We start from the raw sequence: 12,277 nt of genomic DNA on the forward strand, positions 1-12,277 counted from the left end.
ATTCTTTTGTATATACCTGTCCAGTTTTTCCAACACCACTTACTGAAGAGGCTATCTTTCCCCATTGTATATTTTTGACTCCTTTGTCATAGATTAATTGCCCATACATGTGTGACTTCATTTCTGGGCTCTCTATTCTGTTCCATTGATCTATGGGTCTGTTTTTGTGCTGGTACCATATTGTTTGAATTAATGTAGCTTTGTAGTATAGCATGAAATCAGGGTGCCTGATATCTCTGGCTTTGTTCTTCTTTCTAAAGATTCTTTTGGCTATTTGGGGTCTTTTGTACTTCCATACAAATTTTAAAATTATTTGTTCTAGTTCTGTGGAAAATAACATTGGTATTTTGATAGGGATTGCACTGAATCTATAGGTTGCCTTGGATAGGACAGTATTAATATTTTTACAGTGTTAATTCTTCCAGTCTATGAGCGTGGTATATCTTTTCATCTGTTTGTGTTGTCTTCAATTTCTTTCATCAGTTTCTTATAGTTTTCCAAGTGCAGGTCTTTAACCTCCTTAGTTAGATTTATTCCTAGGATTTTATTCTTTTTGATGCAGTGGTAAATAGGATTGTTTTCTTAATTTCTCTTTCTGATATTCATTGTTAACATATAGAAATGCAACAGATTTCTGTATATTAATTTTGTATCCTGCAAATTTACCAAATTCATGGGTGAATTCTAGTAAATTTTTGGTGGCGTCTTTAGGAATTTCTATGTATAGTATCATGTCATCTGCAGACAATGACAGTTTTACTTCTTCCTTTCCAATTTGGATTCCTTTTTCTTGTCTGATTGCTGTGGCTAGGACTTCCAATACCATGTTGAATAAAAGTGACAAGAGTGGGCTTCCTTGTCTTGTTCCTGATCTTAGAGGAAGTAGTTTCAGCCTTTCACCACTGAGTATGATGTTAACTGTAGGCTTGTCATATATGGCCTTTGTTATGTTGAGGTATGCTCCTTCTATACCCACTTCGTTGAGAGTTTTTGATCATAAATCGGTGTTGAATTTTGTCAAAAGCTTTTTTTGCATCTATTGAGATGATCCTTAATTTTTATTGTTTAATTTGTTAATGTGGTGTATGACATAGATTGATTTGTGGATATTCAACCATCCTTGCACACCTGGGATAAATCCCACTTGATCATGGTGTATGATCTTTTTAATGTATTGTTAAATTTGATTGCTAATATTTTGTTGAGGAGTTTTATATCTATGTTTTTCAGTGATATTGGCCTGTAACTTTATTTTTTTGTGTGATATCTTTGTCTGGTTTTGATATCAGGGTGATGCTGGCCTTGTAGAATGAGTTTTGGAAACATTTCTTCCTCTGCAATTTTTTAGAATCATTTGAGAATGATAAGTGTTAACTCTTCTCTAAATGTTTGGTAGAATTCACCTATGAAGCTATTTTGTCCTGGACTTTTGTTTGTTGGGAGGTTTTTTTGTTTTTATTTTGTTTTTTTATTACTGATTCGATCTCAATACTGGTACTTGGTCTGTTCCTATTTTCTATTTCTTCCTTGTTCAATCTTGGGAGAATGAACATTTCTAGGAATTTGTTTCTTCTAGATTGTTTATTTTACTGGAGTATAATTGTTCATAGTAATCTCTTAACGATCCTTTGTATTTCTGTGGTGTTGGTTGTAACTTCTTTTTCATTTCTGATTTTATTGATTTGGGCCCTCTTTCTTTTTTTCTTGATGAGTATGGCTAAAGGTTTATCAATTTTGTTTATCTTTTCAAAAATCAGCTCTTAGTTTCATTGATCTTTTCTATCTTTTTTTTAGTCTCATTTATTTCTGTTCTGATCTTTATGATTTATTTCCTTCCACTAACCTTGGATTTTGTTTGTTCTTCTTTTTCTAGTCCCTTTTGGTGGAAGATTAGGTTGTTTATTTAAGATTTTTCTTGTTTCTGTGGTAAGCTTGCATCACTATAACCCTCCCTCTTAAAACTGCTTTTGTTGTGTCCCATAGATTTTGGATCATTGTGTTTTTGTTTTCATTTGTCTCCAGGTACTTTTTAATTCTTCTTTGATTTCTTCAGTGACCCATTGGTTGTTTAGTAGCATATTGTTTAGCCTCCATGTATTTGTGTTTTTTGCAGTTTTTTTCCCCTGTACTTAATTTCTACTCTCATAGCATTGTAGTCAGAAAAGGTGCATGATATGATTTCAATATTTTAAAATTTCCTGAGACTTTTGTGACCTAGCATGTGATCCAGTATGGAGAATGTTCCATGTGCACTTGAGAGAATATGCATTTTGTTGCTTTTGGATGGAATGTTCTAATGGTCTAATGTGTCATTTAATGCCAGTGTTTCCTTATTGATTTTCTGTCTGGATGATCTGTCCACTGATGTAAATGGGATGTTAAAGTCCCCTACTATTATTGTGTTACTGTCAATTTCTCCCTTTATGTCTGTTAATATTTGCTTTATGCAATTAGGTCCTACTACATTGGGTGCATAAATATTTACAATTGTTATATATTCTTCTTGGATTGATCCCTTGATCATTATGTAATGTCCTTCTTTGTCTCTTATTTCAGTCTTCGTTTTAAAGTCTATTTTGTCTGATTTAAAATAGACTTTGTTTTAAAGTGTATTTTGTCTGATTGTATTGCTACCCTGGCTTTCTTTTCATTTACATTTGCATGTAATACCTTTTTTCATTCCCTCACTTTCAGTCTGTGTGTGTTTTTAGATTTGAAGTGAGTCTCTTGTTGGCAGCATATATATGTGTATTGTTTTTGTATCTGTTCAGCCACTCTCTGTGTTTTGATTGGAGCATTTAGTCCTTTTACATTTATAGTAATTATTGATAGGTACGTACTTATTGACATTTTGTTAATTGTTTTTGCATTGTTTTGTAATTCTTTTTTGTTCCTATTCTTTTTCTCTTTTTCCTTATGATTTGATGACTATCTTTAGTGTTATGTTTGGATTCCTTTCTCTTTTATGTGTATGTATATATTATAGATTTTTGGTTTGTGGTTACCATGAAATTTATATATAACAATCTCTGTGTGTGTCTCTGTGTGTCTCTCTGTCTCTGTCTTTCTCTGTATCTCTGTTGCTCTCATATATATACGATTATTTTAGGTTGCTGATCTCTTATGTTCAAGGGCATTTTAACAACCCTGCATTTTTACTCCATCCCCCATGTTTACTGTTTTTGCAGTCATATTTTACATCTCTTTGTTTTGTGTATCCCTTAACTACTTGTTGTGAATGTAGATGATTTTGCTTCTTTGTCTTTTAAACTTTCTACTAGCTTTATACGTGGTTGATTTACTACTTTTATTGTATATTTGCCTTTATCAATAAGAGTTTTCCTTTTGTAATTTTTGTATTTCTAGTTGTGGCCTTTTCTTTTTTGCTTAGAGAAGTCCCTTTAACATTTCTTGTAAAGCTAGTTTGGCAGTGCTGAACTGTTTTAGCTTTTGCTTATCTGTAAAACTTTTGATACCTCCATCAAATCTGAATGAAAGCCTGCTAAGCAAAGTGGTTTTGGTTTTAGGTTTTTCCCTTCATCACTTTAAATATATTGTGCCACTCCCTTCTGGCCTACAGAGTTTCTGCTGAAAAGTCAGCTGATAGCCTAATGGAAGTTCCTTGTAGCTTTTCCCTTGCTGCTTTTAATATTTTATCTTTATCTTTGATTTTTGCCATTTTAATTACAATATGTCTTATTGTGGTCTTTGGGTTGATCCTGTTTGGGACTCCCTATATTTCCTGGACCTGGATGTCTGTTTCCTTTCCCAGATTAGGGGAGCTTTCAGCTATTGTGTCTTAAATATGTTCTCTGCCCCTTTCTCTTTTCTCCTCCTGGAACCCCTATAATATGAATATTAGAACACTTCATGTTGTCCCAGAGGTCTCTTAAACTGTCCTCATTTCTTTATCTCCTTTTCTCTGTTCAGCCAGAGTGATTTTCATAAGTCTTTTTTCCAGTTCACTGACCCATTCCTCTGTATCTTCTAGTCTACTGTTGATTCCTTCTAATGTATTTTTCATTTCACTTATTGTATTCTTTATGTCTGTTTGGTTCTTCTTTATATTGTCTAACTCTTTGTTAAACTTCTCTCACTCTGTTCATCCTGTCTTCTCCCAAGTTCTTTAAACATCTTTACAATCATTACTTTGTTCTTTTTATATGGTAGATTGATTATCTCCTCTTCACTTAGTTCTTCATCTAGTGTTTTATCTTGTTCTTTCATTTGGAGTATACTTCTCTGTTGCCTCATTTTGCCTCATTTGCCGTTTTTATTTCTATGTATTTGGTAAGTTGGAGAAGTGGCCTTTTGTAGGGGAGGTCCTGTGCGTCCCAGCAGTGCCCTCCCCTCTGGTCACCAGAGATATATGCTCTAGGGGTGCCCCTTACGTGGGCTGTATGGGTCCTTCTGTTGTGGTGGGCTGACTACTGTGGGCGGTCTGGTAGGCGTGACCCCCCCAGTCCAGTTGGCTTCCAGGCCATGCCTTGTATGGAAGCTGCTGGCTGCTGATGGGCAGGGCTCAGTCACAAGGTGGCTGGCAGCTGAGCCTGGGAGGGTCCTGGCTCTAGTGCTGGCCTGCTTGTGGGTGGGGATGTGTTCGGGGTGGGTCGGTTGTGGGGTTGGAGGTCCTGGATCTACTGCTGACCTGCCAGTGGGTGTGGCTGGCTCTTAACACCCCAGAAGAACTGGCTAACTTCAGGTTCTGGGGTGTCTTAAAGCTGGTTTTGGCCTGCTGGTGAGTGGGGCTGGATCCTGGGCTGGCTGGCTGAGGGGTTCAGGGTATCTTGGAGCTGATGTCAGCCTGCTGGTGGGTGGGGCCAGGGACCAAGGTGTCCCAGAGCTAGAGCTGGTCCTCTGGTGGTCAGAGCCAGGTCCGGAGGTCTCTAGCTACAGGGCCATGGGGGTCCCAGGGCTGATGTTGGCCCATTGGTGGGCAGGGCTTGTGGGCAGGGCTTGTGGGCAGGGCTGGTTCCTGACACATCAGGCTGTGGAGTCCAGAGTGTCCCAGAACTTGTGTTGGTCCCCTGATGGGTTTGGCCAGATCCCTGGGTGGCTGGCTTGAGGGGCCCAAGGTGCCAGTCTGCTGGTGAGTGGGCTGGGTCCCGATATGGTGGGCTTTAGGACTGCGGTGGTCCTGGGGCTGGTGGGTGAGGCCAGATTGGGGCTAGTGCTGGCCCACTGGTGGGTGGTACCAGGTCCTGGGGTCTCTGGCCGCAGAGCCCAGGGGTGCTGGAGCTGGTGTGGGCTAGCTGGTGTGCAGGACTGAAGCCCAGAGGGTCCCAAGGCTAGTGCCAGCTCACTGGTGGGCAGAACCAGGTCTTGGAGGCTCTGGCTGCAGAGCCCTGGGTGTCCTGGGGCTTGTGCTAGTGCACTGGTGTGTGGGGCTGGGTCCTGGGACCTTTGTGGGGTAGGGCTAGGTCCTGGGGCAGGTGTAGTCTCAGGAGGTCTTAAGGCAGCCAGCCTGCTGGTGGATGGGACCGTGTCCCTGTTCAGCTGGTTGCTTCGCTTGGCCTGAGGCGTCCCAGTACTGATGCCAGCAGGTTGGTGGGGAGGGCCAGGTCCTGGCCCTAATACGCTAGAGGGAGGATTCCATAATGGCGCTCTCCAGTTCTAGTGTTCTCGTGATAGAAGGAGCTCCCAAGATGCCAGCGTCTCTGCCCCCAGGGTGAGCTCCAGTCACCTCCTGCCTCTCCGGGAGGCTCTCCAAGATCAGCAGGTGGGTCTGGCCCAGGCTCCTTTCAAATTACTGCTTCTGCCGTGGGGTCCTGGAGTGCGTGAGGTTTTGTGTGCATCCTTTAAGAGTGGAGTCTGTGTTTCCCACAGCCCTCTGGCTCTCCTGGAGGTAAGCCTTGGTGGCCTTCAAAGCCAAACATTCTGGGGGCTTGTCTTCCCAGGGCAGGACCCCCAGGCTGGGGAGCCTGATGTGGGGCTTGGACCCCTCACTCCTCGTGGAGAGCCTCTGCAGTTGTCATTTTCCTCCTGTTTGTGGGTTGCCTACCTGGGACGGGGGGTGGTGGATTGGACTATACGGGGTCTCGGCCCCTCCTGTCCGTGTCATTGTGGTTCCTTCTTTATATCTTTAGTTGCTGATGATCTTTTCTGCTAGATTCTGGTCTTTCTCATCAGTAGTTGCTCTGTGAATTGTTGTAATTTTGGTGTGCTCCTGGGAGGAGGTGAACTCAGGGTCTTCCTACCCTGTCATCTTGGCCATGTCCTCTGACAGTCTAACTCTCAATAAATGAAAAGCCAATTGGGTATAATTGGATATAATAGCTCCCCCTCCTTTATCATTGATTTTGGTAATGAGAATATCTTTATATATCATATAATAATTTTGATCAGTTGTATAAAATATATGGATCTGTGTGAATATCACGTAGAGGCATATGTACTGAATTCTTTCTTGCCATTTTTAGGCTCTGCATTAACACGTTATATTTCACCATCAGTGTTCCTTATGTTTCCATCTTTATTTGAAGATTGGTTGTGGGTAAAGAATAAACAATATTTAAGAATGAAAATGAAAACAATGTAAAATGGCTAAAACCACTAGGTGATGAATGGCTGGGGGACTAGGTGTGAGCATGTGCCTCTAATCACCACGTGATGTGTTCTTCGAAGCTCTCACGCCGCTCATTAATAAACAGAAAATGTCTAAATAATTATTTTATGTATTGCTTTTTTACAAATGGAAATTGGAACAGATGCCATCACTGCCTTTTTTTTGATGTGAATGAGCTTCTGGAGGTCATAGGGTTTTGTAAACCAGTGAGAGGAGAATTCCACTTTAGTTGATCCTTAGGGTCCCTTTCAGTATTTTATTAAAATCCTAGAAAATAAATCATAATACTTTGTAAACTGGGAGGCTCAAGTCTGCATTGTCCTCTACTGTGTTACCCAAGAGTTACACATCAGGGGTAAAGTGTAGGCTTGAAATCAGGCCTCTCTGAGTTGGAGTCTGGATTCTTCTCTCATTAGCTGTGTGACTTTACACAAGTTTCTCAGTTTCTCTGAGCTGTGCTCAGCTTACGCAAAGAAGAAGGACAGGCCCAGTAACCACCTAATAGGCTTATTGTCAGGACTTAGCATCCATTAAACAAATGCTTATTAAGCTACTGCTATGTGCCAGGCACACTCTAGGGACTAAGGGAACAATGGTGAGCAGGACAGAAAAAGTCTGCCCTCATGAAGCTTACATTCTAGCAGTGGAGATGGATAAAAACACAAATTTAGAAAAAATGTTAACGTTAAGTGTTACGAATAAAAATGAAGCAAGAGGAGAGGTTAGGCGCCCTTAGGGATGGGGTGAACCCAGGAGGCCTTTCTGAGGAGGCGACGCTGGAGCAGAAACTGAGGAAGTGAGGACATGAATGTGAAAGTGTGAGGATGGGGTTCCAGGCATGGGGCACAGCCGCAGCAAAGGCCCTGAGGTGCAAGCAGCTGGGGTGTGTTTGAGCGACGGTAAGGATCCGTGAGCTGGAACCAAGCCACAGAGGGGGAGAGCAGGAGAAACCGAAGCAGGATTTGTTTCAAGGCAGTCAGAGGTTTGGTGCCAGAACAAATAGGACCTTGTAGGTCATGAAAACAATTTGGGGTTTCATTGTACATGTGATATCAAGTCCTAAAACCATCTCAAGAAGAGGAATGCACAAATCCGACAGATTTCTAAAAGGATTCTTCTGGCTTCTGTGTAGCAAAGAGATTTCAGGGGCACGGGTGGAAGTGACCCGGGTGAGGGATGACAGCGGTTGGTCCAGGGGGAGTGATGGAGAGGGGGAGGCGTGGTTGGATTTGGTGCATTTTTGAAAGTAGCGTCTATAGGATTGGATGTGGATTGTGATAAACAGATTCAACAACGATTACTTCCGTGTCTTTGTCCGGAGCACCTGGATTGGGGTTCTGCACACTTAAATTCGGAAGATGGGGGAGGGCAATTTAAGTGTGTCAGGGGTGGCAGAGAAACCCAGAGTTCCACCTTGGCATCGTTGACCTCGAGACTCCTATTAGCCATCCATTGGGAAATGCCAAGTAGGCTGGTGGAATCGTGAGATTGGAAACCAGCAACGTGGAAAAACACAAATACTTTGCTTTTCCCTGGTTCCATCCCATGAACTGGGGATAAATCTCATAACTGGGAAATGAGCTTTTCTTAACTGTTTTAGGGTCATTGGGAATCTACAGCCATTTCTGTTAACTCTTATCTTATAAGATGTTGTTCTTTGCTTTGCGATGTGGTGTGGTAGTTAAGAGCGGGGGCTTTTGGACTTTAACAGAGCCAACTCTCTTTAACAGAGAGTTTTTGGATTGTCTGCAACCTAATGGCTTCACCAAGGTATTCCATCTTTACGTTTGCATTTGCTCATTTATTAGATGGGGCTATAATGCCTGTTTCTAGGACTGCCGTGTAGGCTTGTGAATTTCGTGCCTTGCCCATGGGTCCCTGGCTGAGGGGGCTTGTGGAGCCTGAAATCCCGACCACGCTCTGCTCCCCAAGCCTCATACCTCTATGCAGGGCCGTGCATTCCCGGAGGAAGGAAACTTTTCATTCATCCAAGGACTCCGTTTGCTTGCCAAGCCCTGTATCCTTTCACAGGATTCTTGTGAGGATCATTAGAGATAATGCACGCAAAGCGTTAGGCAGAGCCCCTGGGACAAAGCTATTTTATTTTATTTTGGGATGGGGAGGCATGGCTGCCACCCACCCGCCGAAGGAAATACACGAAGCGGTAGAAAGACTCGGGTCGGAACATGCCTTTAGTGTTTCTCCTGGATTCTGAAGACGATCCTGCCGAGGCTTTGGTTTCTGGAAGCTTGATTTCTTCCTGCCTCGTTTCTCTTGCTTTAACTTACTTTCTCAGCTTTGACTTCTCGTCTGCCTGGCTTTTCCACCTGCCACTTGCACCTCCCTTCTCTGGTTGCCCCTGGACCGGATGCCCCGCACATCTGGCCCCCGGCCCTCTTGGGTCTTTGGTCCTGTTCGCCCCTCTGAACACATCTGCTACGTGCAGGGCCTGGGATGGACCACGTCAGCTCTGCCGATTCTGGCTCCTGGTCCTGGTCCTGCATCCCATCAGCCTGGCCCCGCAGATCCTCTTGCTTCGTAGCCTGTTCTTTATTTGGAAGCCTTTTAAATGAGGGGATTTGGCAGGGGAGAGGGAGGCACTTGACAGAAGTCTCACAGGAGAGGGTTAAAGACTTAGGGTGCTCTGATTCCCAGGAGTACTTTTTTCCCTCTGGAACTTCGGAGCAGCTCCCATCCCGTTCGCTGGCGTCTGTGTTGTCTCCTAATGTTAGGACTCGAGCTAAGCCCGATTTTCACAGCCCTGCCAGCCTGAGCCCAGCCCCTTTTCATTGTACTTTCTGAATTTGCCCCATATTAGCAAAATTTTCTTTCCAGAAGGGGGCCTTCTCTTGGCCTCCCTGGGACGGCTAAGAACTCAGAGTCTCCTGGCCTCCGATGGTTGATCAGAGGAGCCAGCGGCTGTGTCTGCTGGCTTGTGCCCCGCAGACGCAGCCCGGCTCCTGCTGTCGGCTCTGTCAGAGGGGTGACAATCCAGCTGTTCTTCCCAACCACACACAGGGCTGGGTTCGGGCCCTGGATTGTCAGGCCGATGATGAGAAGGCAGACTTTGGGAGGCAGGTTGAGGGAGAGTCCTGGGGAACCTGCCATCCTGTGACTGCGGCGTGGGGATCCTTTCTCACGGGCACGTCTGTACTCAGTGCACAGAAGGACCATGTGCTGCAGGTCCTGGGATGGTGGGTCCTGGGGAAAGAAACTGATCAACACCATTCTTTAGCAAATATATCTGCCCCCCAGAGTGTGGAAGTCCCTTTGATATAGATTCTCTTCTTGGGTTTCTTTTCCAGCAGCCTTTCTGCCACCCCCTCTCCCCGCCCCGGGGCAGGTAAGGGGGAGGCATGTACTCTCTAGGAATGGGGTGGGAGTGGGGCTGGAAGGGATAAGACACGGGGGAAGTCCCATCACCCAGGAAGGGAAAATACGCTTTTCCAATGAGGGGAGGTTGTTATAAGGAGAGAAGAACAAGCGCACAGAAGGGGAGGAGTCAAGAGGTCATTATTCTGGCCCCTCCCCATCCTGGGGTCAAGCACTCCGGATTAGGAGCGGGAGTAGAGGCGAGAGGGATGGAGACACTTAGATACTCGGGGTGAATCCTAGCGCTCAGCGTTTCCACCTCATCTTAGGGTGTAGCCTTAGGAAACAGGTCCCATAGAGAAGCGCAGAGCCCAGCCTCACGCCAGCGCAGCCTGGGGCTGCCCGGGGCAGCTGACTGGGAACAGCCGAGGGAGGCGTCTAGGTACGTGGGCCTGAAATAGCGCCCCCTACAGCCCACAGCCCGCAAATAGGGCCTGGAGGGTCCAGAGGTTCTCATGGCCCGGCAGACCTGAGGAGGCGCAGGGGCTGGGACCAGGAAGAGGCAGCTCGAGCCGTAGGTGTCTGCTGGATGCCCCCGTAGGACCCTGCTGGCCTGGGGGCCCACCCAGCCCGGCTCAGCTCTGAGCAGCAGAGACCAGCACGGGGCTCCGAGGTCGAGCCCAGGACATTCCGGGGGACAGCCTTCCCCGGAAGCTGCCTCCCTGCCCCCATGGTAAGGATGCACACACGTCCTCCTCGCCTAGATGCTGCCTTATAAAGGGGCTGGTGGGGGAGACTCATTGTGCTGGAAGAGACCGTTCTCATGGGAGCTTGGACCTTGAATTGAGTGAATATTTAAGCCAGAGACTTTTAAAAAACCTGAAAAGACCCAGTCACCTTGAACCGTTTTGCACGTCTGAATCCAGCCTTAATCCTAACACTATTTTTTTTTTTTTTTTAAGGAACAAACCATCTTTTTTTTTTTTTTTTAATTTATTTATTTATTTTTGGCTGTGTTGGGTCTTCGTTTCTGTGCGAGGGCTTTCTCTAGCTGTGGCGAGCGGGGGCCACTCTTCATCGCGGTGCGCGGGCCTCTCACTGTCGCGGCCTCTCCCGTTGCGGAGCACAGGCTCCAGACGCGCAGGCTCAGTAGTTGTGGCTCACGAGCCCAGTTGCTCCGCGGCATGTGGGATCTTCCCAGACCAGGGCTCGAACCCGTGTCCCTGCATTGGCAGGCAGATTCTCAACCACTGCGCCACCAGGGAAGCCCTTCCTCACTCACTTTTATGGTGACTGCCTTTCCTTCCCATGCTCTGCCAAACACGAAACTGCCGTGTGTCCCATCTTGCCTTGGAGGAGCTTGTCATTTTTAAAAAAATTCAGCTCACCTGGTTACCTTGCAACGTCCACTCCCTGATGGGCTCACGAAAAGTTTTGATTTAACAGATTTTTGTTGTTAGGGTGGAAGCTACATTTCCTGGCAGTGTCTTCATCCTAAATGGAAGCAGCGTTCTGGTGGTGGATACATAGATTTTATTTGTTCCCCTTATTCTCTAGTCCTTCCATCAACGGGTGGGCTGGGTTCCCATTTCCCTCCTGTGGTTTATATCAGAGGCTCGTGAGAAATAGAATATACGTCTCCTCTGTGGGTTGTATTTTTCTCATCAGGCATCCATAATCAATATTCATCTAAGGGAAAAGGAAAACCCCTTTTTAGAGACTTTATGTGGTCATTTACTAACTTTATGAAGTGGGGAACAAAAAGGTATGGGTTAGTACCTTTTCTTTTTAAAAGAAATCATTTTTTATTATAAAAGTAATTCATGAACAAAATAGAGAGTTAAAAAATGCAGAAGGGCTTCCCTGGTGGCGCAGTGGTTGGGAATCTGCCTGCCAATGCAGGGGACAGGGGTTCAAGCCCTGGTCTGGGAAGATCCCACATGCCGCGGAGCAACTGGGCCCGTGAGCCACAACTACTGAGCCTGCGCGTCTGGAGCCTGTGCTCTGCAGCAAGAGAGGCCATGACGGTGAGAGGCCCGCGCACCGCGATGAAGAGTGGTCCCCGCTTGCCGCAACTAGAGAAAGCCCTCACACAGAAACGAAGACCCAACATAGCAATCAATCAATCAATCAATCAGTCTTTAAAAAAAAAAAATGGAGAAAGATAAAAAAAAAAAAGAAATAAAAACCACCCATAATCCCATCAGCCAAAGAAACCATGACTCATATTTTATCGAATTTCTCCCTGTCATTTTTCTATGAGAGTATCTATGTTGGTTTGTATATATCAGTATACATGCCCCCAAATTTGTGTGTTTTGTTTAAATAAGCTAGTTTCAAAAAGGTGTGTTTTTCTGTGGGTTGAGTACTATGGCACTCATGAAATGCCGATATGTTATT

The 12,277-nt window shown here is 45.1% G+C and overlaps 1 protein-coding gene across 1 annotated transcript in view; it reads left to right on the plus strand.

The window, feature by feature from the left end:
- Nucleotides 1-12,277, plus strand: part of ANO2 (anoctamin 2) — a 347,746-nt gene that overhangs the window by 145,262 nt on the left and 190,207 nt on the right. The window lies entirely within an intron of this gene.

The sequence above is a fragment of the Balaenoptera acutorostrata genome, chromosome 11 (genome assembly GCF_949987535.1).
Source record: "Balaenoptera acutorostrata chromosome 11, mBalAcu1.1, whole genome shotgun sequence".
Taxonomy (NCBI): Eukaryota; Metazoa; Chordata; class Mammalia; order Artiodactyla; family Balaenopteridae; genus Balaenoptera; species Balaenoptera acutorostrata.